Here is a 22,431-nt window from a genome sequence, read left to right as displayed (position 1 = left end):
CACCTGTACACAAGGGAGGGAAGACAGAGGGAGGACAAAACAAACCATTTTACTAGGCCTTGTGTCATTAAGAGTGTGCAAGTGTGATAACGCAAAGTGCAGAGGGGAGTGAGATGGGAGGGGGGAGTGCCAGGTTGAGGGAAAGGGCAAATTCAATCAGGTCAGCATTGCTCTGAGTAAGTGCAGCCAGGGCAGCAGAGCTCTGGGTAGTGCAAGGATGCAGTGGACTGTAGGGTTACAGTTACAGCCCCTAAGTGTGCGGTAGGCCCAGAGGCAGTGCAGGGTTGATTGTTGTGGGGGAGCCTGGTTTCCAGTGAGACTCTGAGGGTAGCCGAGCAACCAGTCAGTGAAGCAGACCGGTAGGTCAGCAGGAGAGAGAGAGAAAGAAAGCAGAGGTGAAAGGGAAGGTCTTTAGCTGCTTCCAGAACTTCAGTTGGTCCGGCTCAAGTTTGAAAGGGGCAGGCAGGTCATTGCAGAGGGAGGCACCTGCAGAGGAAAGAGATCTACGCACTACTCTCTGCCTGGAGAATCAGCTGACCCTCAGAGAGTTAGAGGTGGCTGAGCAAAGGGCTCGAGAAGAAAGGTGTTTTGGAAGAAAGAGTTGGATGTATTGGGGGTCCCAGACTCAGAAATCAATGCAGAGGGTCTTGAACTTGATCCTTGCAGCAAAAAGGAGCCAGTGGAGAGGTTTCAGGGCTGGAGAGATACGGTCCGTGGGCTTGAGGGCAAGGACAAGTCTTTCAGTCCTGTTCTGGATTTGTTGCAGAGGGCAGAGAGTAGAGCAGAGGTCTTCAAACTGTGGTGTGCACCCCCCAAGGGGGCACGGCCAGATCCCAGTGGGGGCGCGAGAGCCCAGCTTGAAATGTAAAAACAAAACATTATGTGTGCGTTTTTTTGGGGAGGGGTAATGTTTTGGATGGGAGGAAATGGGCAGGGTGGCTCACACAGTCCTACTGGACCATAAAACTGTCTCAGGCACCAATGAAAAAGTGGCCCGCAGTTGCAAATGGATATTCATTACTTTAGTCACAGACTGTTTGAATAGTACCCAAGAAGGTGTTATTTGTTAAAATGTAAGCAAATTGTGATATTTAAAGAATATTTATTCAGCAACAATAGTCAAACCTACTAGCTGCATAGTGCAGTAACTCATCAAACTGGCCCACACTGGCAAAAAAAGTGGCCCATTTTGACTGGCCTACACTAGCATTTTTCATTTTTGGTGTGGGCATTCCCTATTGCCTATAGGCCAGTCCGAGCCTGGCAGCTCATCCATATTGGGCGAGGGGGCTTCCACCCAGTGGCCCCCTCACCCATTATGGAGGAGTGGAGGAGCCAGCCAAGTCAAACACTGAACACTCCCTCGGCTGTTTTTTCCAGCTGAGGGAGTGCTCCTGGGCTGGTTGAAATGTCAAAGGGAAACACTGGGCCTCATTACGACTTCGGCAGTAGCCATGCCGCTATTGGCCGCATGGCTGCCTCCGAAATCAGGTCCGGGTTCCCAGAATGGGGAATTACCAGGCCATTTCGAGTTCGGAGGGCCGGTAATTCCTCCCTCCAGGAACCCGGGCCTGACCTTCCCCATTCCCATCTGAGCCCCCATAGGGCTCAATGGGAATGGGAGAGGGTGCAAACAATGGGCCAATTACGAGCGGCCCGTTGTTTGCTCCCTCTTCCCATCGCGGGACCCGGTAAGGATGCCTGGTTTGATCAGGCGTTACTTACCGGGTCCCGCGAGGGGAGCTTGTAATGAGGTGGAACGGGTTTAACGGGTCCGCCTCCTTTTGCGGAGCCCGTTGACCCATTCCGCCTCAGTCGTAATGAGGCCCACTGTTTCCCATTGACTATTCAGTTCCCCAGCCACACATGTTCACTGAGCCATGCACGGCTGGGGGTGTTTTGCTTCACCAGCCTTGCATAGCTCATTGGAAATGCTGGCTGAGGAACTGCATGTCTGTATGTGTGAGGGGAAGCTCCTGCATCTCCTCGCACATCCGGACAAAGCAACCTCCAGTGGGGCATTTCAGCACCCAGGAGCAGGGCCCTGCAGAAGGTATGTTTGTGGTCATTTATTTTGTATTTAAATATGTGTATGCATGTGTGTATGTTTGTGTTATGAGTGAGTGTATGGTGATGTGTGCTTGTATAAATGATAGAGTGATTACTGTGTGGATGTGTGTGTGTGTTTGTTTTGGTCCGTTGAGCTGATTTTGGTGGGTGGGGTAGAGTGTGGAAGGAGGGTTGTACAACAGAGGCATTTTAAAAAATCCCTTTGTTGCACAATCCCCTACCCACCTTCCAAAATCAGCTCTCCTTCTAAGGTGCGTTGGAGCCCAGGGTACAGGGATGGTATTTTGTACTGGGTATCTATCATAGATGTCCAGTCCAAAATACCATGCTTTCCCCTTGGCACCCCAGCAGCAATTGCAAACTATTCATCATTTTACCCAAGTATGCTCTAAAATGCAACATTTGAACCCATTATTTAAAAAAAATATTCACTGGGGGAAAAAGCACCTCAAGCCCCCCTTGATTGGTTCGGACTGCGCTCGGGAGCTATGGCATTTTTGTGGGAAATCTTTATGCCCCTCCACTTAAAAAAATCACCAGCTCCCACTGGCATCGGACTGTGTTGTAGAACGGGGTGGGCGGAGCCCATGTACTGTGGTGGGAGCAGGATTGGTTGGTGAGAGCACTGGGATAGTGGTGAGAGCAGGGTGGGGAGAGCCCGGGGACTGGCTATGAGTGGGATGAGGGATCCCAGCGACTGTGATGGGCACAGGTGGGGGACCCCAGGGACTATACTGTGAGTAGGGTGCAGTGACGGTGCTCCATAGTTCATAGCCATTTGTACATACTATCTATTTAGCATTTTGGGGGGCCCGGCCTGCCCAAATTTTGGTCAGGGTGGAGCACAGGCCAAAGAAGTTTGAAAACCACTGGAGTAGAGGGAGGCAGGTTGAGAAAGAGGCTGTTGAAGTAGTCCAATCTGTAGAGAAAAAAGAGTTCTGGAGATTGTGAGTTTCTGGTGGAAAGTGAGTAAAGTAAGAATATCTTGGAGGATGTGCAGCTGGTAGTGGGCCTTCTTGGCCAGGTCCGTGGTGTGAGGAGAGAAGGAGAGAGTGGAGTCGAAGATGACATTAAGCTTTTTGAAGAGGACCCACGCAGGGTGGCCAGAGAGAGAGAGGGAAAGCGGGAGCAGAGGTCTCAGTGAGAAGGATGTCAGTCTTACTGGCATTAAGGCAAAGATCGTTGGAGGCCCACCAATTCTTAATTGCGGATAGACAGTCAGGAATGAGCAAGAGAGGAGAAGTGGCTGAGTGTATCCTGAAAGAGAGCTGAATGTCATGCGCAATACACTGAAAGTTAGAGGAGACGGTAGAGATAAGGTGGGCCAAGGGGGCCAAGTACTCCTTGAAGAGCCAGGGTGAGAGGGTAGTGCCCTGGGGAACACCACATGTAGAGAGAGAGGTGGTGGAGAGAAAGGACCCAAGTTACACCTGGTAGGAAGGAGGACAACCACTCCAGGGCCTGATCTGTGATGCCCAGGTTCTCACAGAGTCGATTGATTAGGATCGCGTGTTTGACCATGTCAAAAGCAGAGGAAATCTCAAGGAGGATGAGCACATAAGGAAGGCTTCAATTAAGGAAAGTGAGGAGATCTTCACGGGTGTTCAGGAGAGCAGTTTCCATGCCCCTGGCTACTCTGAAGTCACACTGATGGTCATGGAGACAACCAACAGATTCAATGTGGCCAGTTAGCTGGGAGATGGCCAGCTTTTCCAGGAGTTTGCCCAGGAAAGGAGTGACAGAGATTGTGCAATAGTTTACCAGACAGGCAGGATCGGCAGAAGACTTTTTAAGGACGGGGTGCACAAGGGAGTGCTTGAGTAGAGAGGGGAAAGCTCCAATGCAAAAGAGTGATTGCAGAAATCGGCCAAGGCTGGAGCGAGGGTTAGAATGTGGTCCTTGATGGTTCAGGAGGAGCAGGAGATCACCTGTTTTGACAACACTTTTATGGATAGAACTTGTCTAGAAACCTTGTCAGGTGTAGTTGGGGAGAAAGAGGAGAAGGGAGGGGGAGAGGGAGAGAACGCCAGAGGGGGGACTAGAGAGGTAAAGCGAGAGGAGAGCGTGGACATGATGTCCTGCATCTTAGTGGTGAACTGAGAAGCCAGAGCCGTACAGAGGGGCTGGGACGGAACAGGAGAGGTGGAGACTGCAGAAGGATTGGACAGCTCATTGCAGATTTTAAAGAGTTTGGCCATTTTGATAGAGGCGGAAGAGATGCAGGCTCGGATGTGGGCTCTCTTCCTGGACTGGACAGAGAGTCTGTATTGCCTTTGGAACAGGTGGCAGGCCAGTTTGTCAGGGGATGTGCCTGATGCCCTCTACTTTCTCTCAGCCCCCCTACACTTGCGTTTCAAGTTGGCAAGGTCGCATTCATACCAAGAGTTGCACTTGGAGGTAGACTTCAGACGGATTCTCATGACAGGGGCAAGGATGTCCAGAGTGTTGGAGATAGAAAGATGCAGTTTAGGGAGAGCTTTGACACAGTGTGAGTCAGCTTCAAGTGTGGGAGAAGCAGGGGCAGAGAAAGTATCGGCAAAGGCATACACTGACACATACTTCATGGTCAGAATGACGAAAAGGTACCTGGCAGTGCTGGGGTGGGCCTAGCATGGGGCACAGAGAGCGTCAGGTCAGAGAAGAGCAGATGGTAGACAGTACAAGAGAGAGTAGTGGTGAATGTCTGAGGTGATGAGAATATCCAAGGTATGCCCGGAAGAGTGTGTTGGACCAGTGGGTAGAATGGAAAGAAAGAGGTTGCGGAAGAGCGCAAGGATGGAAAAGAAGCATCCAAGTGGATGTTGCGGTCTCCGAGGAGAAGTAGAGAGCTCGAGGCAAGGAGACAAGAGGAGAGATCAGCCCAATCTGAGAGGATGAGGTCAACCTGGCCAGGTGGCCTGTAGATGGTGGCCACAGTCAGGGAGAAGCCAGGCGAGATAGAAAGCCTGCAGACCAGGCATTCAAAGGAGGAGTAGGCCTGCGTAGGAATGACAGAAGCAGATACCCACTTCGGAAATATCAAAGCTACTCCACCTCCTTTGGTTCTGGGTTTGGAGAGGATTTTGTAGCCAACAGGGAGAGTATCAAAACTTGTGACAGAGCTGGCCGTGAATCATGTCTCGGTGAGAGTGAGAACATCCAGGTCAAATTCTTCAAGGAGATGGCAGATGTCTGACAAGTGCTTGACAGCAGACCGAGAGTTGAGAGTAGCGACATGGGTCAGGTTGCTACATTTGAAGACTTGCGGTATGCACTCTGAAAGTGGTAGAGAGGCTTGAGAGTGGTCAGAGGTGAAAGAAGGAGCTGACAGACTAGCCAGAGAGGTGGTAGGTGCCAGTGAGGCAGCGGAATAAGCTGGTGGCAGAGGAGCCAAAGAGGTGCTGGTAGGAGTAGCAGGAGAAGGAAGGAATTTGATACAATGCGGGAGACACCTATCAAAGAAGTGAAGATTGGGCTGAGGGCCCTGGACGAAGACGGTGCTGTTCAGATAGACATGGAGAAAGGAGAGAGTACAGAGACCATATGAGGGGTCCATAGGTCAGGAGAGGGAACAACAAAGAGGAAGTCAGTGAGAGCCTGTCTCGAAGAAGCACTGATGTAGGTATCACCGATAGGTAGGCCTGGGTTGGAGACCAGAATGTCCCTTTTGAACTTCTTCCTTCCCAGCTTAGTGAGAGGGATAGGATAGGAGAAAGTGTAGCAGTTGAAGACGATGGGGGAGATGGAAAGCACCATAGAGGGTGCGAGGAGGAGGGGGCATAAGAGAGAGAAGGGATGAACAGCCCAGCACCACACAGCACAGGATGATCAGAGGAGGGGTGTGGTGGGGGGTAGCATGGTAGGGAAACACAGAATGAGCAGACAGGCTCACTCAACAGTGCAGGGTACTCCCAGATGGGAGGGGGAGACACAGTTAACAGTACCTCAGTGCAACCCGAAACAGCTTTCCAAGACTAAAAAGCCTAGTTTTTACAACACAACGGCAATGCAGAAACACCCTGTTTCAATTTTCCTAAAAAGAGGGGACAAGGCCTTGTTTTTCAAACACAGCAGCAATGGAGAAACACCCAGATTCAACTTTCTGAAAAAGAAGGAAAAGGGCCTAGTTTTTCAACATGGCAGCAATGCAAAAAAAAAAAGTAAAAAAGGAAACAAAGGCAAATGGTTTGCATATATCTAATAGCACAATCGTGTTTCCCTTTGATATTTGTAGACTGTATAACATCTTGGATATCCCCAGGAATTTCAAAGAATACTCCTAGCATAATAAGTTATAAATACAAAAAATATTTAAACACTAGAAACAAAATAAACAACAGAGAATGATGTCCACTGTGTTATCCTAAACACACAAAACTCACCTGCCTGTTTCCATTCTATTCCTACAACAGGTTTTTCATTCAATAAAAAATATGTTTGCTATAGATCCATAACACTATTGACTCTTAGAGTACCACAGAACACTTATTTCTTTAAACCAATGTGCTGTTTAATGACGCTATCACGTGTATCTGTTCTAGTACTGACAAATAAAGTGCACTTATTTCTATAGACCTGTTTCTTGTTCATCGGTCCTGTCACATGTATCTGTGTATTCTTTTTTTAACAGAGACACGTGACAGGGTGACTTGACTTCTTCGAGCTGGAGATAATCATTGAAATTGTCCTGCAATAATATGGCCCTCAATACGTGGTTGCCGATGGGCCGACTGTAGCAAAGGCAGCCTACCCACAACATCGGCTTACCATTTCCGCCACCCGATAGCCCAGTAATACCCGGATGTTACAGGCGGCAGCAGAACGGTACGTTCCCATGGGAATGGGAACACTATAATGGTTAGTAACGTGCTGGTGCTTCAGTGATTTATCTGCAGTAGTGGCTTGAACTACCGGCACTGCCCCTACCGGCAGACTTGTAGTTTGCCAGTCCGGAAAAGGTAACAGTAACGTTGTTACCGGCACCTTTTTTCCAGACCGGCAAACTTATAATCAGGACCTATGTCTTTAATACTAAAAATGAGCAAGCAGAGTCTGTAGCCTGTACGCCAGGTCAAGTTTGGATGGGCACAGATGCAGTTGTATTTGGAAGGCATTTATTGTTCTGCCAGCACCCTGCTACATACATCTACTCCACAACTGTGCCCAGCGCAGTCTAAACAGAGGCTCCAGGAAACTTTTTTCAATAACCACAGGTTGATTTAACAAAGTTATAGTCACAGAGTCCTCCGACCTGTGCTGTTTTGGTTATAACAGCTCATTTATTATAAGTGCAATTACAATAATGGATAAGTCAATGTTTTTAGTCAGAGTTATTATTAGGAGTGGAAATACATACCTTTCAAAATTAATAACGTTCTTAAAAAAGCAATATGATAATAAGAGCTTTATTTAATAAGCAAATGTCCACCGAACTAAGCCGAACTAAGCCCTTTTCATAATAATGCATTTATTGTAATCACAAGCACATTTATAGGTAAAGGATATGGATCGAGATTATTAGCATTTGCAAAATTGAATATCCAGAAACATCAGTGTGCCACAGAAAAGAACCGGATAGTACTTTTAATAATAACTGGTCAATTTAGTGATATCAAAGTCCACCTTGGAGCATTTGATTGCAATATAGGTATCCGCCACCGAACCATAGCCTCTGTATTGGATCCTAACTGTTTTTGGTTTGCAAAGTATGCTGTTACGAGCATGACAGGGCCAGTAGCAGCATTCAAAACATTGAGAGGTTGTGGAATTTTGAGTTTCCACTTGACAGGTATGGTGATTTTCCTAACACAAAGGAATGTGGTGAGAACACAGTATGAGTGTAACCTGTGGTCATTGCATACTGCACCCATGCAAATTCATCCCATCAGTGGAGTGGTGTTAGAAAAGATTTCCACGAATGGCTCATTTTCCCTCTAGGTGTGTACCCCCCAACTTTTTTGCTAATGTTTAACAAAATAGTCTGACTTTACCAGGGGAGCCCAGCCTTCTGCTGCACTCCTCTGGGCTTTTGCTCACTTTTTATGGGGAACCTGACCTGCCCTTAATACAGTCAGTACTGGGAGACTTTGTTTCCTTTAGTCCTTTCCCATTTTGCAACTTTTCTGCAACATGTAACAAGTGTAAAAGGTACCTTCCAGTACAGTACACTTGGGTCTCTTAGTCATTTCCGAAGGCCCTATATAGTCTCAAAGTATTTTTTAGGAGAGGCGCAGATGTGTCACGGACAGGGCTGGTGGCAGCTTATCTTTTCATGTAATGTTAACCCTTTGCTGCCAGGTAAACTATGATTACCGTGTTTGGCATCAATAGGTGGTCTGGCTCCAAACTGGCCATGCCACAAGGTTCTTTGGCCTGTCCTTTGGCCATCTTGCCCCTTCGCCTTCCCCATGTCGAGCAGACCCGGGTCATTTCTTATTTTGGCATACATTTTCCCATGAAATGGCAAGCTTTTGCGGGCTTCTGCATGCCTTGTGTCTGTGCCTCCAGGATGTGGGCTGGGGTGTCTGTCCCCAATACACATCATGGGTGCTAGATAGTTTGGAGTGCTGTGAATGCCTGGGACCACTGTTGTCCGTGATTGGTCCACTTATGGTATGCCTGTAAATGAGCAGATCTCCCAAGAGTCCTCTTAGTTTTGGCGCGAAGGAGATTCTGGATAAGAGAAACCCCCAAACACACATACCATGTCGATCTCTGGCGTTCTCACTGAATGAAGGATAGGATCCAAGTATCCTGACACTAAGAAACTGAGTCGAGGAAACTCTGGTGACCCGCTGGAAGGTTTGGCACCCTGAGCCCGCTGTCGTCCCGCTGTATCTTCATCGCTGAAAGCTGCAGAGCAGCCAAATTGCTGCACTTGAACCTGCAACCGAAGTGGACTCGACTGCTGAAGTTTGGTCCAAAGTCCACCGTGGGTAGGTGAATAATCACAACCCTAGCTGGTGGCCCCTAATGCCTTCATCCATTTTTACACACAAGTGGCCCCTGGGGGCCCCTCTCCTTTCCTCTGCTAGTGCGAACTAGCAGACTATTCCCAACTCTTGGAATTGACTCTGCCCTCAAGTGGAGACCCTCCTCAAATAGTGGGAACCTATTCTTCATCGCATCACCCACCTTCCTGAGTTGCTACAGACCCTTGAAGAGACCCCGTTTTGCCCATTTGAACTACTGCGTGCTCTTGCATTGCATGTACATTTGAGCATTAGGCTCCACTCTTTTTAGGGATTGGACTGCGTCTTAGGTAGGAGTGTGTTGGATACAGAAGGGACTAAAGACTATCTTCACTGCCTGTTTCCTTCCCCTTTTAGGTTGCTGACCAATTTTGTTCATTAACTGTTTAGACCCCATTGGTCTTGTACATATGTATTTAAATAGGATTGTGTTGGCTTAATAAGTATTGCTGTGATTTGATTTGTGTGTTTGAAATGCAAAGGCCTTGAAATAAATGTATATGTATTTTTAATATATCTACACCTGAGTGGGAGTGATTTGTAAGTGTCCTTTACTCTGTGTGTTCATTGAGGTCTTTCAGTCACCCTCACCCCTCCTGAGACCTAGTCCTGACCGCCGCTACCTTGATTGGTATGGCTTTTCCAGAAGGTTACCCTGTTCCAGGAAACTAGGCAGTCCTTCTGAACTTCTGCCCACCAGGTCAGAGTTCAGAAATCCATCTTAACAAGTGGCACTGCCAATTCTATTTTTGTCGCGGATATATGTCACTCCACCAGAACCATGAATCATAGAATGTTCCAGTGGAAAACACCTTTGGAAGATTCCAAACATATACAAAGCCCAGCCAACTTCAAGATTCTCAAAACTAAAGCAGTAGGAGAAGAGCTGCCATCTTTAATGGCTGAGCAGCAATTTGGTTCTTTTCCCTCTGTGGAAGACAAAACAGGAAAAGCACTAACTCTGGAAGAGGACAAGAACATACTAAGAAAATAGAGCAGAGTCCATGTCCTATTTCTGCATTCGCGTAGGAAAGGTTCCTGTGGGGGTAAAACATAACAGTTTCTATAGAGGGATGAGGAAACAAAACATCAGCACCACACGTTCTACATAGAGTAGGCTATTACAAAGTATCTTTTTGAAAAAAATTGAATCTTTTACTGCAAAGCCCAAAATGTTGATTATTTTTTCTCTTTAACACCTTTCACTGCATATATATGCAAGGGTAGACCCCCACAATTCCCCCATACCCTGGAACATTTATAATCACCTTAGCCCATCCCCCCACATATATCTGCTGCTTTACACATTCGATATTTAGGGCTTCGAATTGATGTCTGCGCAGTAATGGGGTGATACCGTTACAACATAGATTGCCATTACAATCCAAGATAGTCAGAATTTCCACACAGAATTATATTTAGGAAAGTATTCTGATAGTCCAAGACATTATTCAGACAAAGAACCAAGCAGCAATTTTTCAAATTCCATGAATAAGGCGCATTACTTCAGCAATACATTTCTAGTTAGGAAGAAGTAGAAGTGATTAAGACCAGGTATGCATGTGTACAAACTACATTGATGGGCGGATGATCCGGATTTCAACGTGGAAGCAATCCCTACCCTGCAGTGTATTCTGCAACGTGGTGATCAGCGTGTGAGGCTTGATCTGAGTATTTATTTCAACTTATATGTGAAAATCACTCACAAAAGACTGACGGGGGGGGGGCAAACTGCCAAGGGCTACCCTCTCCATGGCCACTCACTCTGTCTCAACCCTCCACCTTTACACCTCTGAGGGGGTTCTCCTCGCACCCATTAGCCTGCTCTGCAGTGCCTTCTGGCAAGACCCCAATCTGACCCCTCCGATCCCACCTCTCGTTCACAGCAACTTAAAAAAAATGTTTCTGACCACTTGTCAATGCACATCCCTGCATGCCACTCACGGGATGCACATTGCACTTATATGCATCAGTCTTATCTGGCACTCTTGTGAGTGTTGCACTACCACTGAGCGCTTTGCATGCCACACTCATGTTTTAAATGTTATTTGATCAATGATACCTTAAGTTCTGGTCAGAAAACAGAAGGGGGCTATTCATGTAGTGTTCAATCTGATATTGGCGCCCTGGTAATTCAGAAAGGCGATGGCTGTATTTCACAACTCCAGGTATACAAATAATTACTAATTGACCATGTCAAAGGGGGGCGAGAGCGTTCCTTCCCAAACTGGGGAAGAAAGCTCACTAAAACAAAAGCCAGACTTAGGTCTGTTCCAGATAGTTGAAGTGGGAGTTTGGATGGGAGGTTGTGGGGAGGGGGCCCGGTCCCCCATTATGCCTTAGATGTTGTTAATGGTGACACTCCTCATCACATAATACCTCCAAACACAGTTGCTGGACACAGTTGAGTCGTTTTTATTTCAATACTGCAACTTCCAGAATACACCTGGGAGCTCCGAAAACACCCAGAATAGATTTGAATAAGGACGAACTAGGAACATGAGTGCACAGTTGAACCATGGGATCTTACTACATAATAACGACAACTTATCACCTCAGATGAGCACAGGACTAAGTAAAGACATGTTTAATTTTAGATCCACAGGATGGCTGGAAAACTGCACAAAAGCCACCAGCGGCTGTTGTAGAAGTGTGCAGGAAAAGTAAGTGTGGATTAGAGCGATTTTTAAAGCCTCCCACCTGGGTCCTGGTGGAAAGAAAGGCACTGATTGGTGCTAAGAGTCTGGTGAGTGCTGCAGCCAAATGGAAACGGAGACACACACAGAACCAAAAGCAGCACAATAGTATAGCAGACACATAGACAGGCAGGGTTTGAGTTGTTTGGGTGAGGTCGCAGGAGGAGAAGGTGGATCAAGAAACCAGGCGGATGACGGATGGTGGAGCAGAATGGTGGAGAGTTGATACCAGTGTGTTTTTTGTGGGAGAGAGTGGTACCAGTTGTTTGTAGTGTAGTGTATTGTAGTGCAGGGATTAGAGAGAGGGGGCATAGCAGATGTGAGAGGGAGAGGTAGAGAATCCATGAGAGATAGCGGTATGGGAATGGGGTAGTAGTGGTTACAGTGAGGGGAGTGGGGCTAGTAGAGAGTGGTGTAGAAGTGGGGTGCAGGGAGTAGGACACAGCAGAGAAGTGGAGAGAGTGCGAGAGTCTAGAGAGTGAGTGTAGTGGAAGGGTGAGCAGGACACCATGTCCTTGAGTTTGGTGGAGAGTAACAGCAGTAGTAGTTGGGAGTAGTACTGGTAGAAGTAGTAGTAGGCAGGACAGATCAGTAACATAAAACGGTGGAAGCAAGGGCTAGTAGTTTTGGAGTGGGCGAATGAAGTGAGGAGAAAGCACAGTAGTCGTGATAGTAGTAGTAATAGGGAACAGTTGCAGCAGTAGTGAAAGGGGCAGTGGTAGTAGTTGTGAGTGGAGCAGGATTGTGCTGGTGAGAGGAGCAGGGTTGTAGTGGTGAGAGTGTTATCAGTGGTAGTGTGAGGAGAGTATTAGTAGTGAAGAGGGATAGTAGTAGTGGAGAAGATGTAGAGCAGTAGTTAAGTGGAGAGGGGGGAGTGGTAGGAAGGAAGGTAGCAACATCGGAGAGATAGAGGAACACGGCAAAGGAGAAGAGTAGGGAGAGGGAAGAATACTGTTGAGATAGAGGGACAGAATGATCTTACAGCATGTACATGCACTACCCTCTTGGAGCTTAAAACCAATAGTATTGGGCAAGTTAGGAAGTCCTGTAGAAGTTACTGAGCCAACATTTTAAGGAAATCATCACCAGCACAAGACAGATAGGACAGACAGGAGTTACCACTCAGTAGCACTAACAGGGAGTTACTGACACCTTGGTTTTGGAGAGAATCCCACGGGAGGTAAGAGAGAGCGGAGGACGGCCATTGTCAGACTCGTTTTCCAACCAGTTTATCCCATAAAACCATAAACGTGTTTTGTATTGAACAAACTATGCTAAAATGAACTGCTCATACCCAATGTTGTCTTGTGTCTTGGAAAATTAAAACCCTTAAACATCAGTGTGAGTTATTCAGGCCACCTGCGACACGTGGTGTCATCACGGGTACCACAAGACCCTGATACAGAGGTCGCCAATTGCCACCAAAGATGCAGAAAGTGGTATGACACATGCCAACAGATAAGTTGGCAATCAGAACCGCACCCACAGCTTTAGGTTATGACTTATATGGGACAAGGAGTTGGTGATGTTGCTGAAGTGAAAGGCCCTGGTCAGGACAGTCCTCCAGATCAAGGTTGCCCTCTCTAAACTTGCCAAATCATAACCTAGCTAGTATGTACAGGAATCCTGAGGCCAGAGGTGGAATAATTCGAACAGTTTGGCTGCACAGAAAGACCTGAAGCCAGGTGGGGCAAGAGGGTGACCACACAATAAAGGCACCCAGACCCACTGTTGAGGTTGAGCCCCATAGTGGTCAGCTTTGCTGAACACCAACGGGGAGACCTCAAGAAGAATTCAGGTCAGCAGGCCTACAAGCCAAAATACTGACCACAAAGCTCCTGACCTTTCCAAGAAGACCTCCCAGAAAACGGGAGAAGCAGTCCCAAACATCCGGGGAACCCCAATAGACAGCGGAGGGGGAGTCAATCCTTTCCAGACAGACACCATCCAGCTTTGCTGCCAGGTATAATAAACCAGCCAAAGCTGTACCTTCCCAAGAGGAGGAGAGAGCACCAACATGCTTCATCAATCAAGTGGGAGAAGCAGAGGCAGAGAGGGTCGGCTGGCAGCCTCTCAAAGGGGTAGAAGCCCCTATAGAAGAAGAACTTGCAGTAGCCAGCGGCACCCCTAGTGCTTAGGGTGAGCACATAAAAAAGGGGACACCGTCCCCAGCCGGAATCCCAGAGACAAGCCTGTGTGGAATTCGACCATCCGCACAGGAAGCGTGCGCTCGCCTGGGCTTTTTGAATAATGAGAATGAATGATGGGAGATCGACATCCAAGGAATGTGTGAGGCCATTCTGCACACAGTACATCTGCTTCCCTTACAAAACGCATGGTCACATGGCATTTGTGTACGAGCGCGATACAAATAAAATATCATATCATATCATATCATACTCTAGGAAGACACAGCCTACAGGCGCCGTCTTCGCCTGTCATATTCAGCTGAAATGTGAAAATGCGGGTACATCAAAGCATCTCCAGAAGGGGGAAGGCACACCTTCCTCTAGCCATGAGCAGCCTAATTTAAATATCCAAGGTTCCATGGGTCTGCCTTCATTTTGGCTACTCCGGCTGGTGACAGTGCATGCTAAGGAGATAATTGAAGCAAGCCTAGAGAAGAGGCTTGGTTGCCGGAAGAGACAACAGGAAGGTGCGACTAACACCCCTTTGGTATGCAAATTGTCAACTTGAAGCTAGTTCCCGCCTCTCTGTATGAAAGGCAGTGATGGCCTGTCTGGGTCCAGAAGTTACCGCAGGTGTCCCTGCAGAGCAAACCCCTTTCAGAGGGATGAAGAATGTGATTTGGGAGAGACAAGAAGTCTGCTCCCAGCACATACATCAAGGGAAGACTGCATTTTAATCAAGAGTCATAGATGGCTCAGTTAACCAGAGAGACACTTTGATCTACCGCAGACAGGAGGATGGGTTGGATTTAGGTATATGTTGTCACCCCTTACATTTTCCTGTTGCAGAGCACTCTGGTCCTGACCTCATGCTTAACAGAAGATTGTTGGTAGGGGGCCAGGATTGATTCATTGATTTATTTATTTATTATTTATTGTGATATAGTTTAGTTTATAAACTTTACACAAAATACAAATGTAAATATCTTATAAGCATAAAACTGCAAATAAAAATGACATTAAGCATAATTTTTAAAACAGCAAACAGCAAATATATACCACATAATTACCTATGCAGCCAATCCTATCTACAAATTATTCAATTGAAAACTATTACTTAAAATGTTATATCCAGTCTGCCTTCAATCCTCAGCCAGATGGTATACAGAGCGATCAGCAGGCGCTTACTGTTAGTATTAACACAGTGATTCCAGAACAGATCGTCCTTAATGTAGTTCCTAGAATGGACAAAACCATCCAGCAGAGGGATAAAAGTGCTAGCCATCTCAGGGCATTCAGTCAAGAGATGCTTTGCTGTCTCCAGCTGATCTTGAACTTTACATAATCGGCATGTTCGCAAATTGGCAGCCAACTTAATTTGTCTTCCTGTGACCATTCTTGTGGGGAGTTGCTCCAGTCTAAGTAGCAAAATAAACCGTCTTAGTCTGGGTGATGGACAAATGTTCAGATATTTCTGAGGTTTCTTAAAGTCATAAAGTCTATATTGTACAAACCTATAACTACGCAATCTCCTCAGGTGTTCGAAATTCTCAGTCCAATCCCATAGGTCTATGCGTTTACAAAGAGCCCTTTGTACTTTATCCGAGTACTCCCCCTCCCTCTCTTGCCACCCGATATCTGAATATAATTTAGTCATCTGCTCAATGGTTGACATACCCAGATTCTCCCTAGCCAGTTCTTGATAGACAGCCGATAGTAGACCATTCCTAGTGTCACAAGTCATTTTTAGATATAATACAGCGCGCTTCTTCAATACTAGCGCCTTGAGAGAGATCAGGCCCAATTCTAATCTTATTATGGCCATTGGGATACAAGGCGGTAAACCAAGAATACTACGCCAGAATTTTCCCTCAATTACCTGTAGCCAGCCTAAATCTATATCCAGTAGTGCTTCAAGTCCATATGTAATGGCCGGGGAATATGCCTGTATGTATAACTGCAGAATGCCCCACAGCATATAACCACACTGCTTCACCATAAACCTGTGGAACAAGGCAGTCATTTGTGCTGCTCTAGTTGTACGCAGTTGTTTACAGGCCCCATAATCACCCGTCACTTCAAAATCTATACCAAGATATCGATATTGGGAGACATAACTGATGTTCAATAAGCCTACCTGAAGTGAAACACGGGATACTCTCTTTGTAGTATATCTCATGACTTTGGTTTTACCCAAGTTAATACTAAGGCCATTAACCTCTGCATACTCCCAGAGCGCTGTTGCAGATCGACGTATTCCACTAATAGTATAGTCGAAGATCGCCAAATCATCAGCATATGCTAAGATAGAGCAGCGAGCATCACTGATTTTGGGGGGACAGTTGTTTACAGCAGCTATTACCTCGGGAATATCGTACACATATAAGTTGTAGATTAAAGGGGCTGTGACACAACCTTGCTTCACACCCCTGTTTTGTAAGATATTAGCCGTGGTATTACCCACTTGATCTAATCTCAGTTTCACTGAGTTATTATGATGCAATAGTCTTAAGTAATATATAAGACCTTTCGGACAACCCATTAGTTCTAATTTCCACCACAACCGACTACGGGGAATTGAATCAAAAGCTGCCGAAAAGTCTATATATAGGGCATATAACGGAGGAGCCCCTGCTCTTAGCGCTCTGGCTCGCAATAGGTCCATGACCATAATATTGTGGGAAGTAGAGTACCCCTGTCTAAAACCACTCTGGAATTTAGACAAAACGCCAGATCCTTCAGCCCATGCTTGCAGTTCTTTTAATAGTAAAGAAGCAAAGATTTTTCCAGTTGCATCAAGCATTTATAGTAACCTATAGTTACTCGGGTCAGATCTAATCCCTTTTTTAAAAACTGGGATCAATATTGCCGTTTGCCAGGAGCGAGGTATGTTTCCAGATTTTATGATTTTCTCAAATAGTATTCTCAGTAAACTGGCCCAAAACACGGGATGTGATTTAATAACAATGTTGGATAATCCATTAGGTCCCGGTGCTCGAGACGATTTTATCTCTTTAATTTTATTTAAGATAGCTTCGTATGAGATATCAAACGGAGCCACCACCGGAGGACAATCCAAAACTGTTAATAAGTTATCCGTTGTATTCCGATTTTCCAGAAAATTTTCCCAGGCTCACGTTCAATGGGATTAATCAATGTCCCTTTTTGCGAGAAATGTGCCTCAGCCAGCAGGGACCAAATATTCCGCGTATTTCCTTCACATACCTTCTTCACCATTTTTTGCCATCCCAGTATGCTCTCTGCTCTTTTCTTAGCTTTAATAGCTGCTCTGTATCTGTTTTTGATCCCTCTAACTGTTGAGAAATGTCTATCTCCCCAGGCCATGTATTTTATGGCACTATGGAGCTCAGCTCTAAGCAATCTTTTCATATCTCTAATGGCTTTATCGTAGAGCAATTTTTTCCCCACCGTACTTGTCATAACTCCCACTGGTGATGCTGCATGTCTTTGAGCAAAAGCCTGCACCCAATCCTCAATATCGTCCATTGATAGCTCATTAAAGTTAGGGAGCTCACTATAGTCTGCCACCCCCAAGGCTTCAATTGCCAACGAAATATTTTTATCCGACCAGATAATTCTAGTACCGGATCTGTTGGTTTTGACCATACCTATATTATTGGGCAGGATCTGTTCACTAAAAATATTGATCTTACATTTTAGTGCAGCATGGTCGCTCCATTCATTGGCAATCACCGTCATATCTATCACCATTTGCTGAATCCCAGGACATACAAATATATAATCCAGAACACTACACGAGCTCCCGTTTGACCACGTGCAGTGTCCAGGACAGTCCCCGGTTGTTCTACCATTGAGCATTACCATGTCCCAGGAATCAAATAGATATTCCCACACTCCACCTTCATGGTTCCTCTTACTGTGGGGCATGGCTCCTCTTTTTTTTAGTCTAGGGTTCTGCATTTTACTCTCTTGCCCTAGCATATGGCAATTAAAGTCACCCACAACAATTACTCCTAAACTACAGGATCGAAATAGCCACTTGGCCAATAGATCCTGGAGGGAGTCCCGCAATTGCTCATTCAGCCTTGGCCCAGGTGGGTTATATAGATTCACTAACAAAAAGGAGCCCCTGAGGTCCTTGGGGTTCGGAATTACTTCAACAGCTAACATGCTGCTCTCAAAATTACAAACAATCTGTTTGGAGCCTATTGCATTAGTCACACCTATAGTCAGGCCACCATAGGGCCTACCCTTTTCTCCCCTTTTTGCTGGCGAGTGGTATGTCGAAAAACCATCCAATATTAAGGGGTCAATTGCCCAAGTTTCTTGAAGACAAAAACAACTGCAATTATCCAGAAGCTTAGTAGAACCCTCCGGGGATAGAAGGTGGTCAAAGCCTCTGCAATTCCAAGATAATATAGTTAGTTCTCATTGGTTAGATATAATCTCTGGGAGTGCTTCTGCTATCCATTTAAGCATTTGTTGAACTTCTGATGCAGCGATCTTCTTATCCTTTACAAGGCTTGGGCAATCTGCCATGGCCGGGGCAGGATCTACATCTTCTGTAGGGCTAGTCAGATCAATTTTGTTAAGATCGGCGTCCACCTCCACATCAACTGCCTTTAATTCCTCTTTGTAGGTCCTTAGGAGATCGGCTGTTGCCAAGAACTTGCAGTGCAATGCAGACACTCTAGGGTTGGGGCCTTTCAGGGGCTCAACAAATACAAAATCGTCCGATTTGAGCACTCGCAGTTGTGGAACAGAATCGAGTCGTATCAGAAGTTCAGATCGTGATAGCCATTTACTACCCTTGCTATGATATAGATTCTTAATCAAGCATATCCTGCTTCCTTTCTTCTCCTCATGATTTTCCAATGCTGCTGCTACTGTGATTTCTGAGCAGTCTAAGTCCGTGGGCAGATTAATTGTTCCATCTACATTGGCCTCTCTTTCATCAATCTCATCCAACTCTACATTCTTTGTCTCTACTTCTGAATCATTGTCCAACCCTTGTGCGGGTATTAGCCAGCTCGTAAGAAATCCTTCTCTGGCAGCCTTCCTTTTCTTCGCTCTGGCCATTCTTTTCCTACTCTTCTTGGTGGGTAATTGCAACTTGTCCTGCTCTGACATAGAACATGCCGCAATGCTGGTCCTTTTACCCTTACCAGCCCTTTTTGCTAGTCTCAGTTGTTTCCGAGAAAAAAGAGGATCGTGATTCTGCACGTCTTGTTCTTTTTCCAGAGCTTCTTGCTCTTCCATTTCGTTAACAATGAGGATGGCTTCTGACATGTCGGCTTCACCTTCTTCTACTGCTAACCCTCTTCCTTTATTTTCCATGGCAAGGGCCTCTGTGTTAGCTAGTATTCGTCCAGACATTTTAAGCAAAATCTTACGTGCAAATTGTAACGATGCAACTGACGCTTGGATTTCAGCTATTTCTAGCGCCCCCGGGAAGGGCATTTCCTGGGGCTCAACTTCCTCAACAGGTGCATCCTCAGTAGAAACCATTGCAAGGTTAGGGGAAATGGAGAGCCTATCCAAACCCGACCCAGCCATTATTCCCAGAGGTGTGATCGTGCTTCTGTCAGTTTGCTTATCAGTGTTGCTAGATCTTCTTTCCAGATGTGGTGTCATGCTTCTTTGAATGTTTAAGCACAAGTCTAATAGTGAATTATTATCTATGTCTTCAAATACTATTGATGTTATAGCCTCAGTGTCACTAAGAAGTCTGCTCCCAGCACATACTTCAAGGGAAGACTGCATTTTAATCAAGAGTCATAGATGGCTCAGTTAACCAGAGAGACACTTTGATCTACCGCAGACAGGAGGATGGGTGGGATTTAGGTATATGTTGTCACCCCTTACATTTTCCTGTTGCAGAGCACTCTGGTCCTGACCTCATGCTTAACAGAAGATTGTTGGTAGGGGGCCAGGATTGATTCATTAAGGTATGCTTAGCCTGCACCAATCACTGGACCCATTTGATTTTAAAAGAGGGCTGAACCCCTCACAGAGCAGATTATCTGAAGACTTTGAAAAGAGTAAGAAGAAGGACTCATTTGCACCAGAGCTGAAGGTACAGTCTACCTTCCATCTTCTGCCAGTGAAGGAAGGCCAGCAGTTCCCTCCCCTAAACATCTCCCAAGTATCAGATGGAGATACCGGACTCAGATGATCCATCCAGCAGCTCCAGAACCGTTACCCAGCCAGCACACAGCGTGCCCTGCTACGTTCTGCCAGCAAGCTTCCTAGTTGGAAAGTGCCGGAGAGTCTCTGGGCAAAGGACAAGTTCTTTGCCTGCAATCACTCTCCTGAGCTTTGGGCTGTCTGTCTTGCACGGGCACAAGCTTGGTGAAGAAGCTACGAGGAGTGCCACACAAGCATCATCCAGCATCCATCTTTTGAGGACATTTTTGAGAGAGTCGAGTCCTCAAACTGAATCAGGCTGCACCACTGACTGTTTTCATGCCCCTGTCACAAGAGGCTTCGACCAGCATTCTAGATCTGCTAACCAGCACAGAGCCAATGATTCTTGGCCCCAAGCCACTGCGGCGGATAGCCTGCAGATGTCCATCCAGCCTGGCATGCCAAACTGCCTGCTGCCTGGTACCCGCAGATGTCTGCCACCACTAAATCTGTCTCAAAGGCTGCAAAGCACCCTGCAACCGCTGCAATGCTTTCGAGCACCAAGAACTTCTTCAGCAGCACGTACATTGTGTTTCTGTCCCCCTGGTCCTTCTCTGAAGGCCATTAGAGACAGTTACAACCCTTTGCCCCCTTGGTGCCGGAATCAAATTACCTTGAACTGTAAGACTTTTTACTTTACCAACTATCCTCCTGTCAGTATTGAGAGCGCATTGCTTTCTTTCATGAAACTGTCTGTCCTCTGTGTTCTGTTACTGGGTGGTCGTATTTGTAATGTGCTAGAACTGTCTGTTGTAGTAATAATAAAGTAGATATTTTCATACAACCTTGACTGGACATTTCCTTTTATCATTGGGTAATAAATGTATTTTTGCTGTGTTGCAACTAACTAATGATCCATGACCTTACAGAGAAAAGCCTGTTGTTCCGTCCATGTTACCGAAATTTGACAGGGAGGTCTTATAATTCACTTGTGTTCCAATCTGTTCAGAAACCGTCTGGTGTAGTAGAGGTGTGGGTTTGATTTATAGTTTAGAAACAGATACTCATCCCTGGACCACTGGTGCCAAAGAGGTTGATTTGTCACTTTGGTGGCAAGCGGTCGGATCAGTTGGAGCCCTGCGCAGAGCTTAGTCACCCAGCAATAAAAGTACTGTTGCAGTCAACTTTTAATCACTGCTAGGTAATAGTAATAGTCATGGAGCTTGACAAGGGGACTGTAAAAGGCATGTCTAAGGATGTCCTGTGAGTCTTAGGTCAAGAGAGAGGACTTACCCACAGCACTAAGGTTAATAAACCTGAGTTGCTGACCAGCCTGCAAGCTTCGGTGGAAACAAGGGTGGTTGGGGAAAGACCCCAGGGGATGGGCTATGCCCAGTGTACCCGAACGGACAAGACCTTCCCGAGGGGGGAAATGATGAGGACGTCCACATGAGCAGTGTCTCTCACCAATCTTACCACTGCGGGGCAAGTGTGGTTTCTCTACACTGAAGAGTGTCAGTGAGGACAGGGGCTAGTGCAGCTTCCCGTAGGTCCCAGGCCTCTAGCACAGTCTCTAAGTGGTCCAGTAATTGTTCTGGCTGTAAATGAGGTAGCAGCTAGAAAACTCCTGCTCGAGGAGAGGAGACTAGCACTAGATGAGCAGAAACAGCGGGACAAGGTCACCATAGAGATGTGCAAGCTGGCGCTCGAAGAGCAGAAAGAGGCCAACAGGTCCGCCTCTAGCGAGAATAGAAGTAGTGGCTCAAACCAGAATGCCCGGCATAAGCAAAGACTGCACATCCCCAAAGATATAGAAGAGGCTTATGAGGTGGGGAAGGATATTTTTGACTGGTTTGAAGCGCTGAAGCTGGTATTCCATCTACAGAAGGTGGATAAGGTACTGTGGGGTGCAGCCCTGATGGGCCACTTGCCAACACCAGGGACTGATGCAATTCTTCAGTTATCTCCTGAGGAAAGCGCCGTTTATGAGAGCATGAAGTGAGCACTCCCCGAGAAGTTCTTTGAAACCCCAGAACAATAGCTCAAAAGCTTCAGAGAGCTTTGAAAGAAAAGTGGGCAGACATTTGAAGCATTCACACACTAGAAATATCTGAGCGGGGGGGGTGACTGGTAACAAATTTGACACATTTAAAGGGATAGACAATATGATAGTGTGTGAGCATGTGTTGAAAAATTATGAGGTTGACCTACACCAGCATCTTGTGGACAAGACTATCACAGACTCTAGGGAGCTTGCGAAAGCTGCTGACAGGTTTGTGAGTATTCAAGTCCAGAAAAAGGCTCAGGCGAGCACATACAAACCGGAAGTGAAATTAGAGGACAAAAAAGTAAACACAAATGGGAAGGACAAAGGTCCAACCCAATCCTCTTCAAAATCATGTCGCCAAAAGAATAAAGGTAAACCCCCAAATTCTAGTTCAGCCTTGCACAGCGAAAAGAAGAGTGCAGGCACCCCTA

The sequence above is a fragment of the Ambystoma mexicanum genome, chromosome 14 (genome assembly GCF_040938575.1).
Source record: "Ambystoma mexicanum isolate Mex_15411 chromosome 14, UKY_AmexF1_1, whole genome shotgun sequence".
NCBI classification, from domain to species: Eukaryota; Metazoa; Chordata; class Amphibia; order Caudata; family Ambystomatidae; genus Ambystoma; species Ambystoma mexicanum.
This window is presented reverse-complemented; position numbering follows the sequence as displayed.